The sequence below is a fragment of the Diuraphis noxia genome, unplaced genomic scaffold (assembly GCF_037042655.1).
Source record: "Diuraphis noxia isolate RWA-SAM2 unplaced genomic scaffold, SU_Dnox_SAM2 contig0004, whole genome shotgun sequence".
NCBI lineage: Eukaryota > Metazoa > Arthropoda > Insecta > Hemiptera > Aphididae > Diuraphis > Diuraphis noxia.
Genome location: NW_028301714.1, coordinates 25,266,557 through 25,287,372, shown reverse-complemented (window position 1 = coordinate 25,287,372; position 20,816 = coordinate 25,266,557). Strand labels below are relative to the sequence as shown.

Genomic DNA, 20,816 nt, shown 5'->3' with positions numbered 1-20,816 from the left:
TCCATTAAATTAAGTTGATAAATTGATAAATACCACCTGGAAAATATATAATAATTATATTATATTATGTTTTACGCACCGTTCACATAAACGCATTTTACATAATTATAATATTATGACGTGTTATTAAAGCCCAGTTAATAATTAATTTATTAACTATACTTAAACTAAAACATTTTCTCACTCTTAAGCTGAAAAATTCTATAACACAAAAACCCTTTGGCCATGTTATAAAATCAAAATGCATCAATTTGAAGAATAAATAATTCATATTCCACAATTTCCACATATTCTACATTCTACATAATATATTATTATTTTATATATGTAAAATATTGGGTATTTTAAAATCATCACCATACTCAATATACAAAATTAAAAGATATAAATGAGAAATTCCTTCATAGATACTTTTTATTTTTATAGAATAAACTATAAATGTTAAAGAATTTATTTAATTATACGTTGAAATGATCTTCTAGCAATTAATGAAAACGACCTCCACATTGAAGCCTAACTTATTTTTAATGTCATAGAAATAAAAATGGAATATAATTAAATAAAAAAATGTTTAAATGTATAATATAATATTGTAAATACGTTAAATAGGTGCAGTGCATGTATCAATAACTGATATTAATTTATAGTAGTGGCCATATAGCGTTTTTATGTAATATATCAATAATTCGTTTTAATTATTAAAATATCTGAAAAAGTTATGAATGAACAAAATTATAATGTTAAAAATTATAAAAATAAAACATTATCATATCAAATGGATAGGTACTGACGTTTTGGTTGTTCGTGGCTTCATGCACACCGCGTAATTTCGACTTTAAAGTATTATTTACAGAAATAACTCTTGTCTTCAAAAAAAGCTTGTGACTTGATTAATTCAACATCAAAATCCTCGTCTATTCTCCCGTTTTAAATTAATCTTCCTCTGATACACCGTATCAGAGAATAGATAGAAAACGTTGTATTGTTACTACTACGCGTAACAGTCTGTAGCTTTAATATTATCGTCACCGTATTTGTATAAATAAAATTACATAGTGGTAATCTTGTAAATAATAATAACAGTATTTATTCAGTTAAAATTATTAGGAAATTGTGCGTACCTATATTGAAAAGAATATATTAGGACACACTTAAATTAATAATGATAAATCGTGCATGGAGGTGGTGTAAATAGAGACTTAAATTTGAAAAAGAACGACAAACGCTATATGATTTTCTTGTCTAGTACACGTCTTACAATAATGGAATAATGTTATAAATATAAAAATTATATACATAATATTATATTGTAAAGATTGCACTCAATAATTATTTACATATTATTGTCACATGCGATTATATTTTATATTATTATTGTTGTTGTTGACGTTGTTGTTGTTATTGTTACCAGTAAACGCGTGCATAATACATTATGAGTGTATAAGCTCAACGACCACCTGCAATTTTGGCGGCCCCGTGACCTCGAAAATTCCCATGGCGTATACGTGTAATGTAATATTCCAATCCAAATAAAACGATGAAAATTCAATATGTGAGACTCTGCAATAAATAATGATATGTATTGCGGTGTAATTAAAAATCATAATATTGTATATCCTATGTGCTGGATAAAACTCCATGTTTGCAAAAGAAACAAACACACCGGCCTTCTGATGATCGACCACCAAACCGACGACTAGGCGACAACCTTACATCCGTCGTCCGCACACAATGGTACGCGTATACTAAAATTTCACATTATGATGCCCATGTATAGATAATTTAATCCTCTGAACCATTTACACATAATGTATAGGATCTTGGCCGGTCCAATGGCGTTTAACTGCAAGTATTATTATTATAATCATTATTCACAGAGACGCGAAATCCCGTCGACTGGAGGGTCCTGCGTGAACCTAAGGATATATATATATAGTACTTGTGTATATATTATGGTATGTACACGGTGTACGTGTATAATTTTAAGCCTAATACGACGAATTTCTGGACGTCGATTTTCTCCTAAGCGCACCTAACAACACAGTTTTATTGTTTCCGCTTTGAACGGCCTCCCAGAAACGAAATAATCGATTCCGTTGCGGCCTAACCTAACTATTAAATTCGTTTAGATATAATAATTCGTTTACTATAATATATATGTTTGCAACAATTTGTCCCGAGCAGTACTTAGATTCAGATACTTTGATAAACGATACAGGGCGACAGTGGCGGGTTACCCTACAGGCAAAGTAATCAGGTGATTGGAGTGGCAAATTTTTCGGGGCGACAAATTTGCCGCACTTAAAATAAATATGTATATATATAAAATTATATTATAATTTATGAATATTAGTCATTACTCATTAGGTTATTAACTCACTGAATACTGAAATGGTTTCGGTGAACGCGATCAACTCAAATTTTTATTATTAGCAAAACTATGTTTTTTCCCGGGAACGGTGTATTTAAATGCAATCATATATAGCTATACATTATCGCGATAGCCGATATGGCGATACGACGTTGTTTTTGTCAATAATAATTTATTTTCGCAATGTATTTCCGTATGTATTTTGTTCTTTAAGAAAAAAAAGTTGAAAATGAAACGGTGACAAATTTCCTGCTTGTAGGCTGCAAATTACTTAATACGCCACTGCAGGGCGATTTGTTTGAAGAAATATTAACGCTAAATATTAATTCGAGCACTATTACACTTTGTTTTTATGATACGTTTTGATTAACATTACAGCACAACGCCGTGTGAAAAAAAGTACTTTTTACTATATTTTTGATTTCTCATCATAATCATACTATTTCAGGTTACTTTCTTAAATCACGACATACATTTTTTAATCTCATATACTATTTCGAAAAAAAATATTTTTATTGAAATATTACGATACATACAAACTAAATATTTAAAACGAGAAATTAATTTTTTAAGTATTTAAAGTTTATAAAAAGTTACTCTAACAAAATTCTAATCACTACTTATTTGAAATTTATTTTTATATTGTACCATCGTAAAACTCAGAATAATGTTCTATTTTTGAAATTAATCATGCATGTTGGGATTTAAAAATGTTAATTAAAAAAAAGTAATTACATTTTTTTTATAAGGGCTTATAGTTATGTTCAAAAAATTTTCTAAAACACAATTAATTTTTGAGACAGTGAGTGTCTTGCGCTAAAAATAATGTTATAGCAGCCACTGGTTATTGACATGAACAACAAAAACGCGTACTACAAGATATTATAATCAAGATGAATATAATAATATGCACTGTGATATTCATTCTAAAAACGTATTGTGTGATTCGATCAACTTGTATTCAAGATTATCATTATTTATGTATAATTAATTACAATACCGCGCAATACGTATTATTATTTTACTAACAATGACTTTAGAGAGATATTATAAAGCTAAGACGCTTGCTAATCCAGCCAGTAAGTTATTATATTCCTAATAAAGCACAAACATGAATAGGGAGTAACATAAAATATTGTTTAGTCGGATAAATAATTATATAGTGCGAATAATATTACGTTGACGTGCTGTTGATGTAGCGTTTTCATAATAATAATAATAATAATGCCCGTTTTATGGTAAAAAAAGTATTATTACTATTTTTACTTTTTTATTGCATAATATTATACTTTTTAAAATAATAAATAACTAATATCAATTTAGTGGACTTCAGTCGAGTGGTTCACTTAATCTATATTTCGCGAGTAGGTAGGTATATAAAACTAAACATGGCATGTTTTAAATTTTCATCAGATTTTAAACGATTTATTAAATTTACGATGATAATTAAATAAGACACTCGCAATTTTTGAGAAATACACGTCTTGCAGAATTAACATTTTCTGGTCGTCGTGACATTATTTAAAAAAATATACTTAGGTTATTTTTTAGATATTTACTATAGTTATTTGAAAATGGTAAATTTATTTATGTTAACGAAATATTTTTATACTAGGAATAAAGCTTGACAGTTTAATAAAATATGACACGTAAATTATTCTTAGAGAATTATAATTAAAATTATAACAAAATGTATATGTAAATTCACAATTTTCATATTTTCTTAAATGTATATTATTTTTATTATTTTTATCCACCACGATAGCTAATCAGCTTAAAATTATTAGCCATCACTCTATAGTTGGTCTAATGTCATGGAATCATTTCAGCCGATTCAGGGCCTTTGTAACTATAGCACATCGAAAATACATATTATATATTATTATGGTTTATAATAATAATAATAATATAATTGATAATAGTAATAGTAAAATAAAATATTAACTACCTACTGGTATTTTGTGGACAATTCTCAATCTACAGTTTAAAATGCACTTTGTATAGCACGGGGGTGGTATTGCAGATATCGGTGGTGTTTTACTTTAATGGCATTAGGTGGATTTTCTAGTTTTATTGAAATTCCCGTTTATAATACTATAGTATTTTATAAACATTGCCGATAAGACGCACGAAAAAGGAAAAACTTAAGAACCTGAAAAAAATTAATTCAAAGTTTTTCTTGTTTTCATAACAACTCACTTTGAATATTGTACGATAATAACTTTAAATCTTAATCCCCGACGCGAGTTTATATGCATAAAAATATATAGGGTTATTTTCGTTTTTGCATAAATGGGAATAGCCTATGCCCTATACATATTATCATGATATTATATTATTAATTATAATGTATACTAATTTGGAACCCTTATTACAGTGTATATTAATTTTTTTAATTGATAGGGTAGTAGGTTAGTCTTAACAACCAACTCTAACTGTGCTCACAAAAGCTTATGTTCCATTTCTGTTACGCATGCGTATTATGTATGATTTTAGAATAAAACGAAAAAAGTAAACACACAAAAATGCACTCAATCACGTTTTTTAATCTGTAATGTTATAATGTATCAGACTTTCAGTTAAAAAACGAGTGCATTTTCGAAGGAGTGAAAACAGAAAAGTGTTGTTTTTTTTAACCCTCGATAATAATCTAAAGTTGAAATAAAAATAATAAGTGACTGTTTTTGCATCAGCAGTGCGCTTAGAATAAATATTAACATTAACTTCACCGTCACCGTCACGACGACATTACAATACGCATACCTAATATCATTCGTACTTAAAATAAAACGTCATTGTCGTTAATTTTTGCCTGAAAAATCAAGTCACCTAATCCCTAATAATAGGTATAATCTTTATTAATTGGACAGACAGTACAAAAACCGTCCGTTATCTGCACATCATAATACAACGTAATTGTTCAAGTCGTATAACAACAAAGACCATCGCGTAAAAATGCATCATATTTATGTATACTGCATTCTAGCATTCTGCGCTAGTCTTAGTAATCGTCATTCGCCGTTATGTTGTTCAATTTAATATGGGAAAACGATTTCAATTAAAAAAATATATATACAACAAAATTGATATGAGATGTATAATCCTAAGATTTTTCCTAGAGCATGTTATTATGAAGACGTATTTAAAGTTTGTTTTTATTTTTTTGTTGCAGGTAAGAATATAACTGATGTGTACAACAATAAAGATGAGATAGTTCATGCAGCAGAGCTACCATGAACCGGGTAATAGCGATTTCAAGGCGCACGGTATCCTACTGATTAATGTCATAACTATATTAGATTTAGTTTAGAACGGTGCTAATTAAATTAAAATAATGTGAAACGGAGATGTTATTAAAGTACCTATACTAAAAATCTTAAAGTTGAGTTTCACATTTTTGATAAACGTAAAATGAAAACATTAAAAATTTCAATAAAAATATAGGAATTTATATTTATTACCCACTTATTAGGTTCACCGGTTCACGTGATTTTTTATTGATCTCTACGAAAACTTAGAATTCATAATTACAATTAGAATAAACGGTGTTTCAAAATGTTGAATACAATTTAAATAAATACTTTGTGACAAGTCAGGATATAGGATTTAAAGGTTAACAATTACATTAGATTTGTTCACGGCAAGCATCTACATTTTATTATTAATATAATATATTATATTATACGCGTCATATAATACAATATAACATTATGGCCTTAGCCACTCTGTTTTCTTGACCTTTGGGTCTCCAACTTTTTCTTTGAATGTACATAGAAGACTCTACTTAATAAGTAATTATATGTAACTCACCATTCGAAGAATATTGATGAAAAATAAAATCACATAACAGTCGCCCCCAGCTAGATAACGGTCGATATGCTTCAACAGGTTTATATGGAATTTGAGTATTTCTTAGACATGCGTCGTAAAAGTAACGGTGGTCATCACGTTCTACATTTGTAAAAAAATTCAACAGGAACTCAATGTCATTATATCCTTTAAGACTTATCTCAACTTTAAATTATTCGAATTTCCCGATAAGTGATACGTTGAAATTAGATGAATAATTTTAGAACACTCAGTGTAGTTTAACCTATTATTAGTAAGTAAGTATTAAGAATGAGAGGTATATCGATATAATATAATATAAAATATTTTTACTGTTATATAGCTAGATGATGTGAAAGTTATTAATGATACCAAAATCTAACGTAATTAAAAAATGACAGAAAATTGTTTTGAACTGATTTTGACTGTTGTAAATTTGTAATGATCTACTTCAGGGTACAATAAAAGTTTCATATCAACCATGATATTATACGAACCGTGATATGACATTATTTTTTTTACAATATCTTATAAAATAATATATCGAGGATATATTATTATTATTGTTTCGAGTGTATTATACTTTTATTGCACTTTCCGATATACTGCAGATCATTGGCTAGCGATCGTAGAGCATCGGACCATAAAATATCCGTTATATGATACGCACGTGCAAGCCATAATAATAATAATAATAAATTGTATACAAAATATACCTACGTATTATAATATACACACACATATATATAGTACCTATATTATACATTATAACGCGTCACATACTATCACATCAACTCTGGTGGTGCCAATACCCGAGTTGGAACTCGACGTAATCATTTGGGCGGCGCGTCTGGTGCGAGATTTAGAAGTCGAGTAGGAAGGTATAGGCACTAGGAAAATATATACGGTCCACAGATAAACTTTATACACTAGCCGTATATAACACGCTCAACAGCTACATAATATTAATAATATATATTATATATAGAACTGCATAGTTTAAAACTAAAAACGCATTAAATGCAATATCGCATGCACTCCTCGTCATCGTTCCACCACTTCACCTCGTAGCTGTTGTAGTCACTGACACTATACCGCGGAGCCAAGTAGGAATATTATATATTATTACAGTATTGTAGCTGTTATATTATTATTATTGTTATTATCACCGCAAGTATTGCACTACTCAACTACTGCATTATTATCTCCACCACAGTATAAGTATAGTAGTTGTTATTACCGGACAGATACCCCTCCGTTGACCTCAGTCATACCACTCCTCTACAATTACGACGTATAAACTTCTGCACCATAGCCATACGCGCTATCAACCCGCCGACCATATCATCTCCCTCCCCACCACAGCTTTTCATTCGCCCATGCCGGCGTGATTTTCTTATCTGTTGGCGCAAACTGCACGTACCCTAGCCACCACGACACTGCATAATAATAATAATAATAATAATATTATTATTATTATTATATGGTGTATATATTAATATGATATAGAGGCACATCACGCCGTCCGAGATAAACGAATGAAATACGCGCGACCGGCGCCCCGCAGTTTGCCAATCACTTGGCCGCACTCGGTCAGTGGGGGATCTCTGTTGCAGTCGGGACAATTAGTGACGGTCAAATTTTTTTCGTCTCTCCATTCCGTTTTCAGACAAATTAATTACAACCGTCTCCTTGTTTTATTTAAACACGTAATTCGAATGCAAGCACTATATTCGGTGTGCCTATCATTATGAGATTTACCATTCAGCTGCTTCGATCCGTGCGATCTGTACAATGTAATATAATATATTATATTATATTATATTTCTGACTGCAGATATGGGCATCAACTATTTGGCTAATTTTCAAATCAAAATTATGGACTTATAAATAGTATAATTGACATTTGAAATAACTTAGATTTTTTCAGTTGATTAAAAAAAGATCCGTCAAGTTAAAACATTTTTGAATTTTTTTTTTATAGTTTTTAAAGTACTTTGATATTAAAATAAAAAAAAAATAGTTCAATACCTTAACAATAAAAACATATGCTTTGTTTTTCTTTACAAAATAATTATGAATATAGATCAATTTCAATAGATTAGATAGGCATGTTATTTATGAAATTAAAAATTAAACTAATATTTGTTTAATTATTAATAATTGAGATCTATAAGATTTAAATATTCAATAAACATTTACACTAATATAGATTAGGCTTTATGTAAAGAGTTAAGTTATAATATTAATGTTACCTATAACTTATCGGTTTAGTTTATGAATATTTTTAATTTTTAACTTCTAACTTATCGATATTAACATAACTTAAATTGATTATTTTCAATAACTTGCCTACCTTTTATTTATTGTACGCCATTTGGAGCATCAATTTCACCTAAAATGTCACTCTATAACCTCTAAAAGTCTAAAGGAAAGATATCGAGTCTTTTCGTAAAGATCAAACAATTAATTCTTGAATAGTAGAAAATAATGGTAGTAGCTAATCAATTTTTGGCGCAGTATGACTGACTGCGATGTCCTCTCGGATTTCCATACCATGATATTCCACAATAATGCATAAAATCAATTCATTTTTATCTAAACAAAATCTAAAATTATTGTTACTATTGTTATCTAAACTAATAAAACAATTTTATAATTTGAAACATATATACAATATCTGTTTACTTTAGTAGTTGAATAATCTCTGATAGAAAGCAATATGCTATACATTATGTTATTTGTTTTATTTTAAAAATGTTTAGTTAATTTCCAAGATAATTAGTAATTAATACCTGTATCTAACTAGAGAATATTATCAGTGAATTTTTAGAGATTATGTTTGAAACAGATAAGAGATTATTTAATGGACTGTTGTGATTGTAATAGATACCAGTATTAAACGGCTATCGGTCGTGCGGAATGTTCAAACCATTAGCATCATAATATTTGCAGATCTATTCTACAGCATTGTATTAAAAAAGGACTATCAGTGTAAAGATTTTTCTTCAGAACATAATTAAAATGTTGAAACATACAAAAATTGTATACCTATTTGTTATTCCGATGAAATAAAATACAGATTATACGTATTCTGTAACAACAAAAAAGCACTCGATGTGAGTACGTTAGGATTGTAGTGAAACTTCTTTCAGAATCTTTTAACTAAAAGAATATTAGTTTTTTTATATTGGAGTAAAATAAAAATAAAATGTTCAATTTAAATTAATTTATTACCTATAATGATAATTATACAAGAATAAGACAAAGTAAAATTAAAAATAGACACAATGTGTGAACAACTATAGAGTTACAGTATGACCCAATGGACCTAAATGTTAAAATGTCAAATGAATAAAAATTAAATAATAATTATTCATACCTAACCGGTAAACCGATAATACTATCATTGACAGACACGATGATAATATTGTATTCTTCCCTTGTCGACAATATTGCTGCAAACAAAATTTCGACAACCCAAACAAACCAACGTGTTTCACTTATGATATAATATTACGTCTACATTATAATGAAATTGCTCCGGGTGACTATTTTAAAATTTGATATCCTGTTTATCAGCACAGAAAATTATTAGAAAAATGTATGATAACTTAGAAGGAAATAATCTGATAATTTATATGATTGTGCTACGAATCACCGACTAACCAGAAAAAATCAGTTGTCTATATGAATAACATGAATTCTTATGGGGGTTAGATAATATACTAGACCTGTTGGGATAATAGGTTAGCCTGTATAAATTCAATAAATCAATGGTACAACTTATTAGTGTCGTAGGCTAGGTTAGATATCTCATAGTATACTAAACTATATCGTACCTAATTTTATTTGTTAATATTCTCACTGATAAATAAACTATTTTACTCGTTTGTTTACAATGATAACATTAAAAATGTGGAAAATCAGTTTCAGAAGCAAAAGAGTATACTCGTACGTTTAAATTCTAGCTACACTGTTGTCCCAAATATTTTTTACCGATTTTTGAGTTCTTATCGAGTGATCGTTCTGATCATCACTATCTAAGATATATTAAGTATATTATTTTAAATTGTGTTTCTGGTTATTCTGTGGTACAAATAAAATTATCGAATTAAAATTAATTTAATTCATACAAATTTCTTACATGAAATCTTTATCATGGAAAAGTAACGTAACGTGACATTCTCAGCCTTTCACAAATTGTTCGCGTAAATCCTCTGTAAAGAAGTTACATTTTAAAAATTAATTTTATTTCGTGACAATGTTACTCAATTAAATTGATTAAAAAATTTAGTTAATTAGGTCTAATCTGATTTCAGAATTTTAATCTGACAAATATTAGCAGGGTGATGCATAATATTATATTTTGGTCACATTATTTCATTTTTTTATATACCTATAGATACAAATACGTAAATATTGTTATGGAAAAAAAAAATAAAATTTTAATAACGTAAGTATCTTGTTCATAACTTATTATTCTACGAAATATTTACCAACTGAAAATAAAAATAAAATATTCATTGGTGTACCTACGCTAAAAAAGGGATTACCTAAAATCAAACAAAAGACATTTCGTTCTCATTTTCTAATGTCTTATATCAATACATCAAGTTAATGTGTATCAAATTATATTAAATTTAAATATATTTAAACAGAAGGTTATTTAAGCTCGTAATGGTGGAAACAGTACTGATATAATATGTACTTTTATTATAAAAAGTGCTTACATTTATATGTATTGCACGCGATAGACGCGAAACTCTTTGTATTTGTATTTGAACATTCCGTTAAGTCTAAAACTCAATTTGTATGCACTATATTCCTTGTACCTGGTGAATGCGATTTTTTGAAAAACAAATTTGAGCGCAGTTCCATCCAATTTTTAAACACAAATAATTTCGTGTAAACGTTCATTCAAAAAAACGTCAAACGCGTCACATAGTTGAGTAACCCACATGTATATGTTATATTACGGTGGAGCAAATATTATTATTTGTCTTTTATGCAAAACGAATTTGAAATATGTTTTATCGTTTCATCTACTAAGGAAACTTAATATTGGTGAAACAATCTACATTTTAGCGAGAAACAAAAACAACTATTACTGTACGTGAGACAAAATTAGCAAGCTGGTGTGTTATATAGGTCAGTTGTAAAATTACACATTCAAAAATAATTAAATAAAACAGTAACTATTGCGTAAACGCGCCAAAAATAAATTTATATTTATCTCGTTCATTAACTATTATTATTGAAAATAAATGCGTCTAATTTCAAACCGGTACGTATGAGATGTTAAGTGGTCATACATAATTATTCAGTACCAATAGACAATATTCATAATATAAATTATATTCCATATTATGCTATAATATATATAAATGATATTAATTATAAATTTAGTGGTTGTACATGGCAATGAAATAGATACGACGATATATTATATGAAGAGGAATTTTAACGGTGGCATTTCCGAAAATGAGCTCGAAACACGTTCAATCTAATAGAACACTTTTTGTTTTTTTGGTTACTTTGGAATGAAAAATGGCTTCAAATAAAAACGACGCGTATAACCTCCGGGAGACGATAAGCAATTGTGTGTTTTGTTCGCCGTGAGTATATGTATCTGACGGTGCACGTAGCCGAACGTTTAATCAACATTTTAACTGTGTTGGTGAACACCGTTACAGTGCCGACTTTCTGAAATATCGTGCTAAACCATTGGCAATAAAATAAAATAAAAAAAGAAGAAGTAGAAGGTAATCGGGTGGCGAAGAACAGCGTACAAAGAGGAGTGGTGAAAAAAAAAGAAAGGATGCAAGCAGGCACTCTCCCGAGCGGATTTTAATGACTTCGGCCAAGTCATCAAAACTTTAACAAGCATAAAACATTTGTAGCGGGAGCTTTGACAGAAGATATATATATACGGAATCCCTCTCTTGGTCAAATTTACTGCGGTGAGTGTACGTGTACGTGTGTGTGTGTGTGTGTGTGTGTGTGTGTACGCGCGCGCAAGCGCAAGCGTGTATACAAATATACACACACTATAATATATATATATATAAGGACTTTATCAACGAAAATCCCTGTTAATAAATTTGAAGGGGAAAACACACACTGGCACACAAAACTGCAGTTTCACAGCGATGAACATTCGTCGTCGCTAACTACTTTCGCTAAATACACACAATAAGCAACTTACTCATGTCGCGTCCGCATTGCCATCTAAAAGCCGATTAAATCCGGTTCACCAGAAAATACGACCGCAGCACGCGACATGACAATATAAAATTTAAGACGCATCTTTTCCCCGTCGATACATGTTTCACGATTATTAATATTTTTATTATTTTTTTGTTTTGCGACAATTTACGCGCACCGCGTATCCTGCGCCTTTTTTTCCTGTTATTTTGTTGCTGGTCAAAGTTATAAGAGCCTAAAGAAGATTTATATTCTTTCCTAGTTACTTCAGACTTCGCCGGATATATACGCACACGAATGTACCTATATAATAATATATATTTATATATGTGTATAACTGCCCGTCACCGTTCCTCTGCAGCAGCCTGCAGTCTTCCTCTCGCAAACTTGCACCGTGTCTTTTATTTACTTTATATCTGTCGTCCTGCGTCCTCGTTTATCCCGTTTCCCCTCTCCTATTTCTTTTCTCTTTTTTTCCCGAGTCGAATTTTCAGCTCTCTCACACGCGACACACTTGCACACACACAATCGTATATACATACACACATTTATACTCGTCGGAACACCGGATGTAAAGGTTTCCAGTTGTGTATTATACACCACGTAATAAACCTCTCCTTAGTATACACACGACGAATACAGATGACTCACGCATTGCACAGTTTCACGTTATAATGTATATTAAACATAACTGTGTATACACAGAAACCAAACGGTATTAATTGTAATATCTATGCGAATCGAATAATATTAAAATTAAACACGTCTATACACATAGGTGTGTGTGTGTGTGCGCGCGCGCGCGTGCGTGCCAACGCTATTATTCGAGAAATCTATAATGTAACAGTAATATTGATAAAAATAATAATCTCCGTAGGGTAGTAGCTAGTGCGCCAGTCTCGCAGAAAATATGTGCACATGTATTTAGAGGTATGTTTACGCAATGAATCAATTCGTAGGAATAATATATTTAAACCGGAGGCTGGTATTCGGTGGAAAAACCAAACACAAACGAGAATAACAAATACAGTCGGACGGAGTACAATTTACGAGTAAGCGAGCGAACGAACAGCCGCGGGATTAATAATTTTATTATGGTTTAAATTCGAAAATGAAACTCTGTTCACTATTTAATAACCATCAGTTTGCAGAAGGTCCGAGTTTAGACACTCTGAAAACAATGTTCATATAATATGCAACCTGTAAAATGTGTATAAGTCGTTCTATCTAATATTGATTAATAATATTATCTATTTTATTTATAAACATATTACACAGTCGATTTTACTTTTATTGAAAACCAAATAATAACCAATGCTATTTATAGATATTAGCATATGCAATGGGAACGTTTTTTTGTATCATTGACATTTTCATTGGAAAAATATTAATATTTACCTAGCAGCGAATTTTTTTAAATTGATAAATAAAACGTAAGTAAGTAACTTTAGAAGACCAATGATTTTTATACATTTCCAAAGACGCAATATTAGAAATTATAATTATTTTTTTAATTGGTTATTCAATCAAATGACAAATGGATTACAGGATTTACAAAAGATATATTATATTATACAATTTGTTTTTTTTTTCATGATTGCATGGAAATTAAATATATCAAATATATTTTTTTTTTTTTTTTTTTTTTTTTTTTTTTATTGACGATAAAAGTTTATTTACAATCTATACATACAGTGTATAATAAGTAAGTGTGGTGACTTAAAAAGAAAAAAAAAAAATAACATTAGTTACAGAGAAGGAAGGCTCCCAGCAGTGCCACCTGACAAGAAGTTAGGGTTTGAGTTTATTTATTTTATTTTTTATAATTAGGGTTTATAATTAGGGTTTTTAATTTTTTTTTTTTTTTTTTTTAAATTAGGTATTGAGCAGGTCTCTTGGCCATTGCCTTTTTAACCTTCTAGGAATGATTGAGGTAGAGGATAAACTTTTAATTATGGGGTTTGAATGAGTGCGGAGCGTTGAGTGGAATTTTGAGTAATAGGATTTGGCTAAGTCGTTTAGGGTTGGTATGTTCAGGTCTTTATGTAGATTTTTATTGGTAACATACCAAGGGGCAGAGGTTATTAGCCGTAGGCATATGGACTGGAATGCTTGGAGGGTTTTGGTGTTTGATGGTTTTGCTGGCCCCCATAGTTGGATGCCATAGAGCCAAGCCGGGCGGATTATCGATTTGTATATCGTAAGTTTGTTGGTTAAGGAAAGTTTTGATTTTAGTAGGGGTCTCAGAAGATGAAGTCTGGAGTTCACTGATTTACGTTTTATCAAATATATTAAAATAGAAAATATAATACATAAATATCAAAAATGTTATCTTGTAGCTATCAAAACAATTTATTCAATTTTTTGCTTTAATCGTTTTTTTTTATATATACTGATCTAATAAACATCAGTTACATCGGCTATCATTTTTAATTATTTAATTATTTTTTTTCCGAATGTTTCTTAAGTATATTATTTTAAATTAAATTGAGCCTCTAAATTTAGATTTTCTTGGATATGTTAAAATTTGGTAAGTGGTGTCTGTGTTCGGTCCAATTGTCTAGGATGTTGATGATATTGAGTTTGTTGAATTCATCTTAGTACTGTAAGCATTTTGTAAGGATAAGTGGATTGATAGTTTGGTACCACAGGTATAGTGCGTGTAGATTTTTCATCCTTTGCCATAAGAATCCATACGTTAGTCGAGTGTGTTCAATGTGGTGTCTGTATGTTATTACTTTTTCTCTTCCTTTCGTGAAGCAGTTAAATGAAGCTGAAGGTTTAATTTTTTTTTAATTTGGTATTTTGTTGGAGCCAGTGTATTTGATTTTGATGAGTTCTTTAACTTGGTTTTTGATATCTGCAAAAGTAGTAATATTTTAATCGTTTTGATTAATATTCGATTATTTATTTATATATGTATAATATATATATATATATATATTATATATTCATTTTTGATTATAAATATATATTTGTATTGTAATTAAAATTGTCATTAATGTATTGGTAAAGTAATATTTATTGTTTTTCTTCGATTCGCAGGATAATGTTATTCCCTTAAAAATATATTTATAAAAATTATATGATGTACAATGTACATGTTTTCTTTTATTGTAGTTTTTACGAATTTTCTGCGTTGTTTTTCGAATAAAATAGTTGCATTCCCAGTATATGCTGTTAAAAAAAAAATATATTTTAATTGACAACGAAGATTCTGAAGGCTATTAAATTTTCGCGAGCGTGTTGTAAATGGATTAATTTTTTGCATTTAATTACGTATAAAATAAATTTACTTATCATCTGGTATCGAGGTCATCACGAAAAATTATGAATAAATAATATATATTATAAACTAAAAGTTTACCACATTCAAATCGATTTTTTTCTGTTCCTACTGTTCCTAGTATAACACATTTTATTATCAAAAACTTTCAACAATTCAAAAGTGTACACATTCATATATTATTATTATTATACATATCACAGATATTCACAGTGCGACTATCGTATTATTATTATTATTATTATTATAGTTTTCTCCAAGATCCAAACTCCGGAGACACGACGCTGTTAGACGAAACTTACATCGTCAAATACACACACATCCACCCAATCACCCGCCCACGTGTAGGATAATATTATTATGTACATGTACGTACGAGAAACGCTCGGCGTCTTGCGAGATGGCGGCGACGATAATGTTGGCAGCGCGTTCAATACATCCGAAGAGTGATACATTTTTATTAGCGTTCGGCGTGGTGGTTAAATAATGTCTGGCGCGGATCCCAGTGCGTTGTTAACAACCTGCTCGCGGCGGGCTCAGAGACTTGCAGGACGATGGTCAGGACGAAGGAGTGCAGGGATCGAACACGAGAAACCCTGAATATCAATCGTGTCGTGTGCCACTCCGAGATTTATTTACCTATACAGCTATCGTGGAGCCAAATGTATCCGCAACCCTCGAGTTTATTTATCATACGTCACTTTATTATAATACCTCTATAAACCATTGCAGAATACCAGACACTCTTGACCACTGATATTCCGATATTTTGGAGATGTCTGCCATTTAGAGACGTCCGTTAGGAGAGATTTCATCGTATATGTACATATTACTAGCACGTGATGTGTAGCTTTTTTGTGACAAATTTTATACGTATAACATACACTCCAAATAGGTATATCTCAATAATTCATGGACAAATCAACATTATTATAGTACCTTAAGAAGGAACCTCAGTGGTGACCAATTTTCGTCAGGCAGGGGTCAGGTAACACCAACTTGTCACCCCAGTCGAATCAACTATCCAGCTACCTGCAATGTGATTAAAGCAAACTCCTACATACATATTGGCCGTCGAGGTTTATTTGTAACGCAAATGGAATATATAGTTTTGTGAAATCATTAGATCTAGATGGAGGCAACCACAGTTGAATCTATCACGAGGTATATTTTTTAACATGGTTTAAATTACTTACTCTCTAAACGCTTTTAATATTTCTAAAAACAATCCCTCAGATTTTCGTCAAAATCAATCTGGTAGTTTTGAGTATATTCTAAACTACAAACATATTATATTAATTGGTTTTAAGATATAGTTTTTTTTAATCGATGCATTTAAAACCTCTATAATATAATTATAGTTGATTGGACGATACCTATATGAACTGTATTGGCATTTTTATTCGAATACGTGATTTTGTAGATTTCCCTCTGTAGACAACGAAAAATCCACCCACAAAATATTTTTATGCTTTTTATGATTTTTATTTTAATCAAAATGTTCTTTAAAAAATATTTTCCTTAAATTGTGTCTATAATTGACATCCCATTGTCACCTAATCGTTAGAGCTTATGCCTTTCTTTTAACAAAAACACCATTAGGTAATAAGGAAATTGTTATTTTGGCGGCATCGTCAAGAATTTCCAACTTTTAACGTTAAGAAGAATATGAGGTAGCTGAGAAAATGTAAATTTTAAACTTCGTAATAATGTTAATATTTAATGAATTTATAGTTTGAAAATATAAAATATTTGCAGAATAATTATTTTCAATTTAATAAATGTATAAGGCATAATTATTAATGTTCTTCTATTACGGATTGTGTAGGTAATAGTTGTACTGTTGAACTTTAATAAACTAAATAACGTATTATAACTATTATAAAATGTATTTGGTTAAAAACATTTTCTTAATAGATAATGATTATTATACCTAAGTATATTCAAGATGTATAAGTCTCTAATTTTAAGTTCAAATATGAGTTGATATTTAAATCTTCAAGTAGGTACTTGAGTATAGTTCCTAAGAAATGTATAAAAAAAAAGGTTGGCACCGTTTTCGGCCAAAATAAACCTTTCACTTTTCGGGCATTCTGAAATGCCCGTTTTCGGCCAGCATACTATTTTGATCACCAATGAAATATTCTTTTATAAGGAGAAATTACACGAATATAATTTATTTAACGGATGTGTTATAAGTTATAACCATAGACCTTATACTGATACATATAAGGTCTATGGTTGGGTTACTATAAATTGCGGCACATTTTTAATTTTGTATGTAAATTGCGGCCTGGCTATATTTTATATACACGTAAATTGCGGCCTGGGTATAATTTTTATTACCTACCCAAATATTTTTTATAAATTATATTAAAATCAATGTTTTCCTTCTCATTTTTTAGACTTAGGGCTGTCAATATAATTGTATCAATATTGGTATAATTAAAAATATTGATTTTGCTGTTTTTAATTAAAAAATATATTATTACCCAGCAATTAGTAATAATGTGTCAGTAAAAATGTGTTATTATATAAGGTCTCCGATCAAATGCACACTGACTGCTAGTAATATATTATATAATTGAATATATTATTATTATCTAAATCGATCATTCAAAGATTAATACTTATCTTTAAATTTTACAACCGACCGGAAATCGGAATATCCCAGGCCGCAATTTACGTACATTTCAAATATACCCGGGACGCAATTTACGTAGTATATAACTATGACCTTTTTTGGGGGACGCAATTTACCGACTCCGCTATGGTTATAACTATAAAAAAAATTAAAAATCCACATAATTGTATACTTGTTGTTTAAAAAAATAATATAATATAACTTTAATTTTGTATACTTTTTAACTTAATTCAATATATTATAAATTAATAACTGACAATTGTTGACGCATACTCATATACAATAATTTTAGATGTCATTATTATTATTACTTTTATCTTTTTACAATATATCCTATTGTATAATAGGTATCTTATTCTTGTCGATATCTGGTTGATCGGTATCATTGTTCAATTATATTTCAGTGTTTCTATCCGTATACATATCTGTATCATTGTGTCTGCTGCCGTATATGTCAATAAACTATAAAGTACTTAGACATGAAAAAATAATTGGATCTTAATGTATCAATAATTAATATATACTGTCCAACACATAATTTTACATTGCTCAAAATACCACCATATACGAAACCACCTGGGAATACCACAGAATATTGAAGAAGCCCTTAACCAAAAAATATCAATAAAATTATCTTATTTCTAACTAATACTAACCTTATTAATAATTTTTAACATTGTATAAATCCTGCTCCGTATTTTAAGTCCCTAAAATTTGTAAAAATTGTAATTAACCTTTCTTTTCTTTTTTCTTTTCTTTCTTCTGTACTAACTTTACTTATCAGTTACACTGTAAACCTACTCCAGGCTAATGGCCGGCGATGTCGAAGCCTTATTTCTAATAAAAAAAAAAAAAAATTAATATATAAATTTTATTTTTATATATACATATTATTATTTTATACAGTCTATTAAAAAAAAGTATTGTTTTGGTAGTTTAACAAAAATAAAACGTAAAAAGAATATTTCATTGGTGACCAAAATAGTGTGCTGGCCGAAAACGGTCATTTCAGAATGGCCTAAAAGTAAACTGGCTGAAAAGGGAAAGGATCATTTTGGCTGAAAAGCGGGAAAGGGAATATCGCTGTTACTGTAATAGATGGAATTAAATTTGAATCCAATGATATTATATCATTGTATACGAAAAAAGATTCTGAGCGGAGACGGTTTATCTGTCTAGGATATATTATAGATTATTATTACTTATTATTAATACTTATTAAAATATTTGACTTTCGATGGACTTTTTTTTTTTTTTGATAAAGTTTGACAAACTTATAAGGATCTGAATTAAATTTTGATGTAACTTTAAAACAAATTACCATTATTCATTAAATTTTATTCTATCCACCGTGCAATTTTCAAAAAAATTTGACTTAAGTTGACTTATTTATAGCATATGCAATTTTCGATCATTATTAGTTTTTTTTTAAATTAATATATCGATAAAAATTTATTTGTTGGGTAGAAAAGCTTGAAAATTTATTCAAGACACACAACATATTGTTACAACAACAGTTAAAAAATATTAAAAATACGTTGGCACAATTTTTTTTTATAAGCATTTAAAGCTTAAATTTTGACAAAATACGTAAAAATCACGAAAATTGGCAAATAATTTTAAGCTAGAAATTCATAAACAATTTCCTTTTTAAATCTAAGATTTGAAAATTTAATACAAGATTCCTTATAAGTTTTTAAATTTTTATCACAAAAATAATGTCCACCAGAAATTCAAATTAAATTTTTATGAGTGTTTGATATTTAAATTTTTACATCATTGAATTTTCACTAGATTTCTCATTTAGCAATTTTCTTATTTTGATGTAACTCTAAAATAAATGACCAAAAATACTTGAAATTTTCACTGAACGTTTATATAGGTATTTTATATATTTGGTAAACATTTTTAAATATTTTGATTTGTTTTGAGCTGTTTACTGAAATTTTAATTTTTAAACTTTTTTAGAGTTTTTTTTTTCTATAAACATCGATAAAAATTTATTTGTTGGGTAGAAAAGCTTGAAAATGTATTCAAGTCACACAACATATTGTTACAACAACAGCTGAAAAATATTAAAAATACATAGGCATAATTTTTTTTAATAATCATTTAAAGTTTAAATGTTGACTAAATACGTAAAAATTACGTAATTTGTTCAAATTATCTTAGATAGAAATTCATAAAAGTTTTCTTTTTAAATCTAAGATTTGAAAATTTATGACAAGGCTCCTAACATATTTTCATAATAGCAGTTAAAAAATAAAAGACCTATATAGTAACAATTTTTTTTTTATAAGTATTCAAAGTTTGAATTTTGACAACATACGTACAAATCACGAAAATTCACAAATTATTTTAAGCTAGAAATTCTTAAAAAATTTTCTTTTTACATCTAAGATTTGAACATTTTTAATAATCTACAATATATTCTAGACAGATAAACCATATCCGCTCAGAATATTTTTTCGTATTCAATG

General features: G+C 29.1%; 1 protein-coding gene across 1 annotated transcript in view; it reads left to right on the top strand.

Moving 5' to 3' along the window:
* The window catches only part of LOC107173971 (zwei Ig domain protein zig-8-like), a 483,155-nt gene that overhangs the window by 367,568 nt on the left and 94,771 nt on the right, over nucleotides 1-20,816 (top strand). The gene's annotated exons all lie outside the window — the stretch shown is intronic.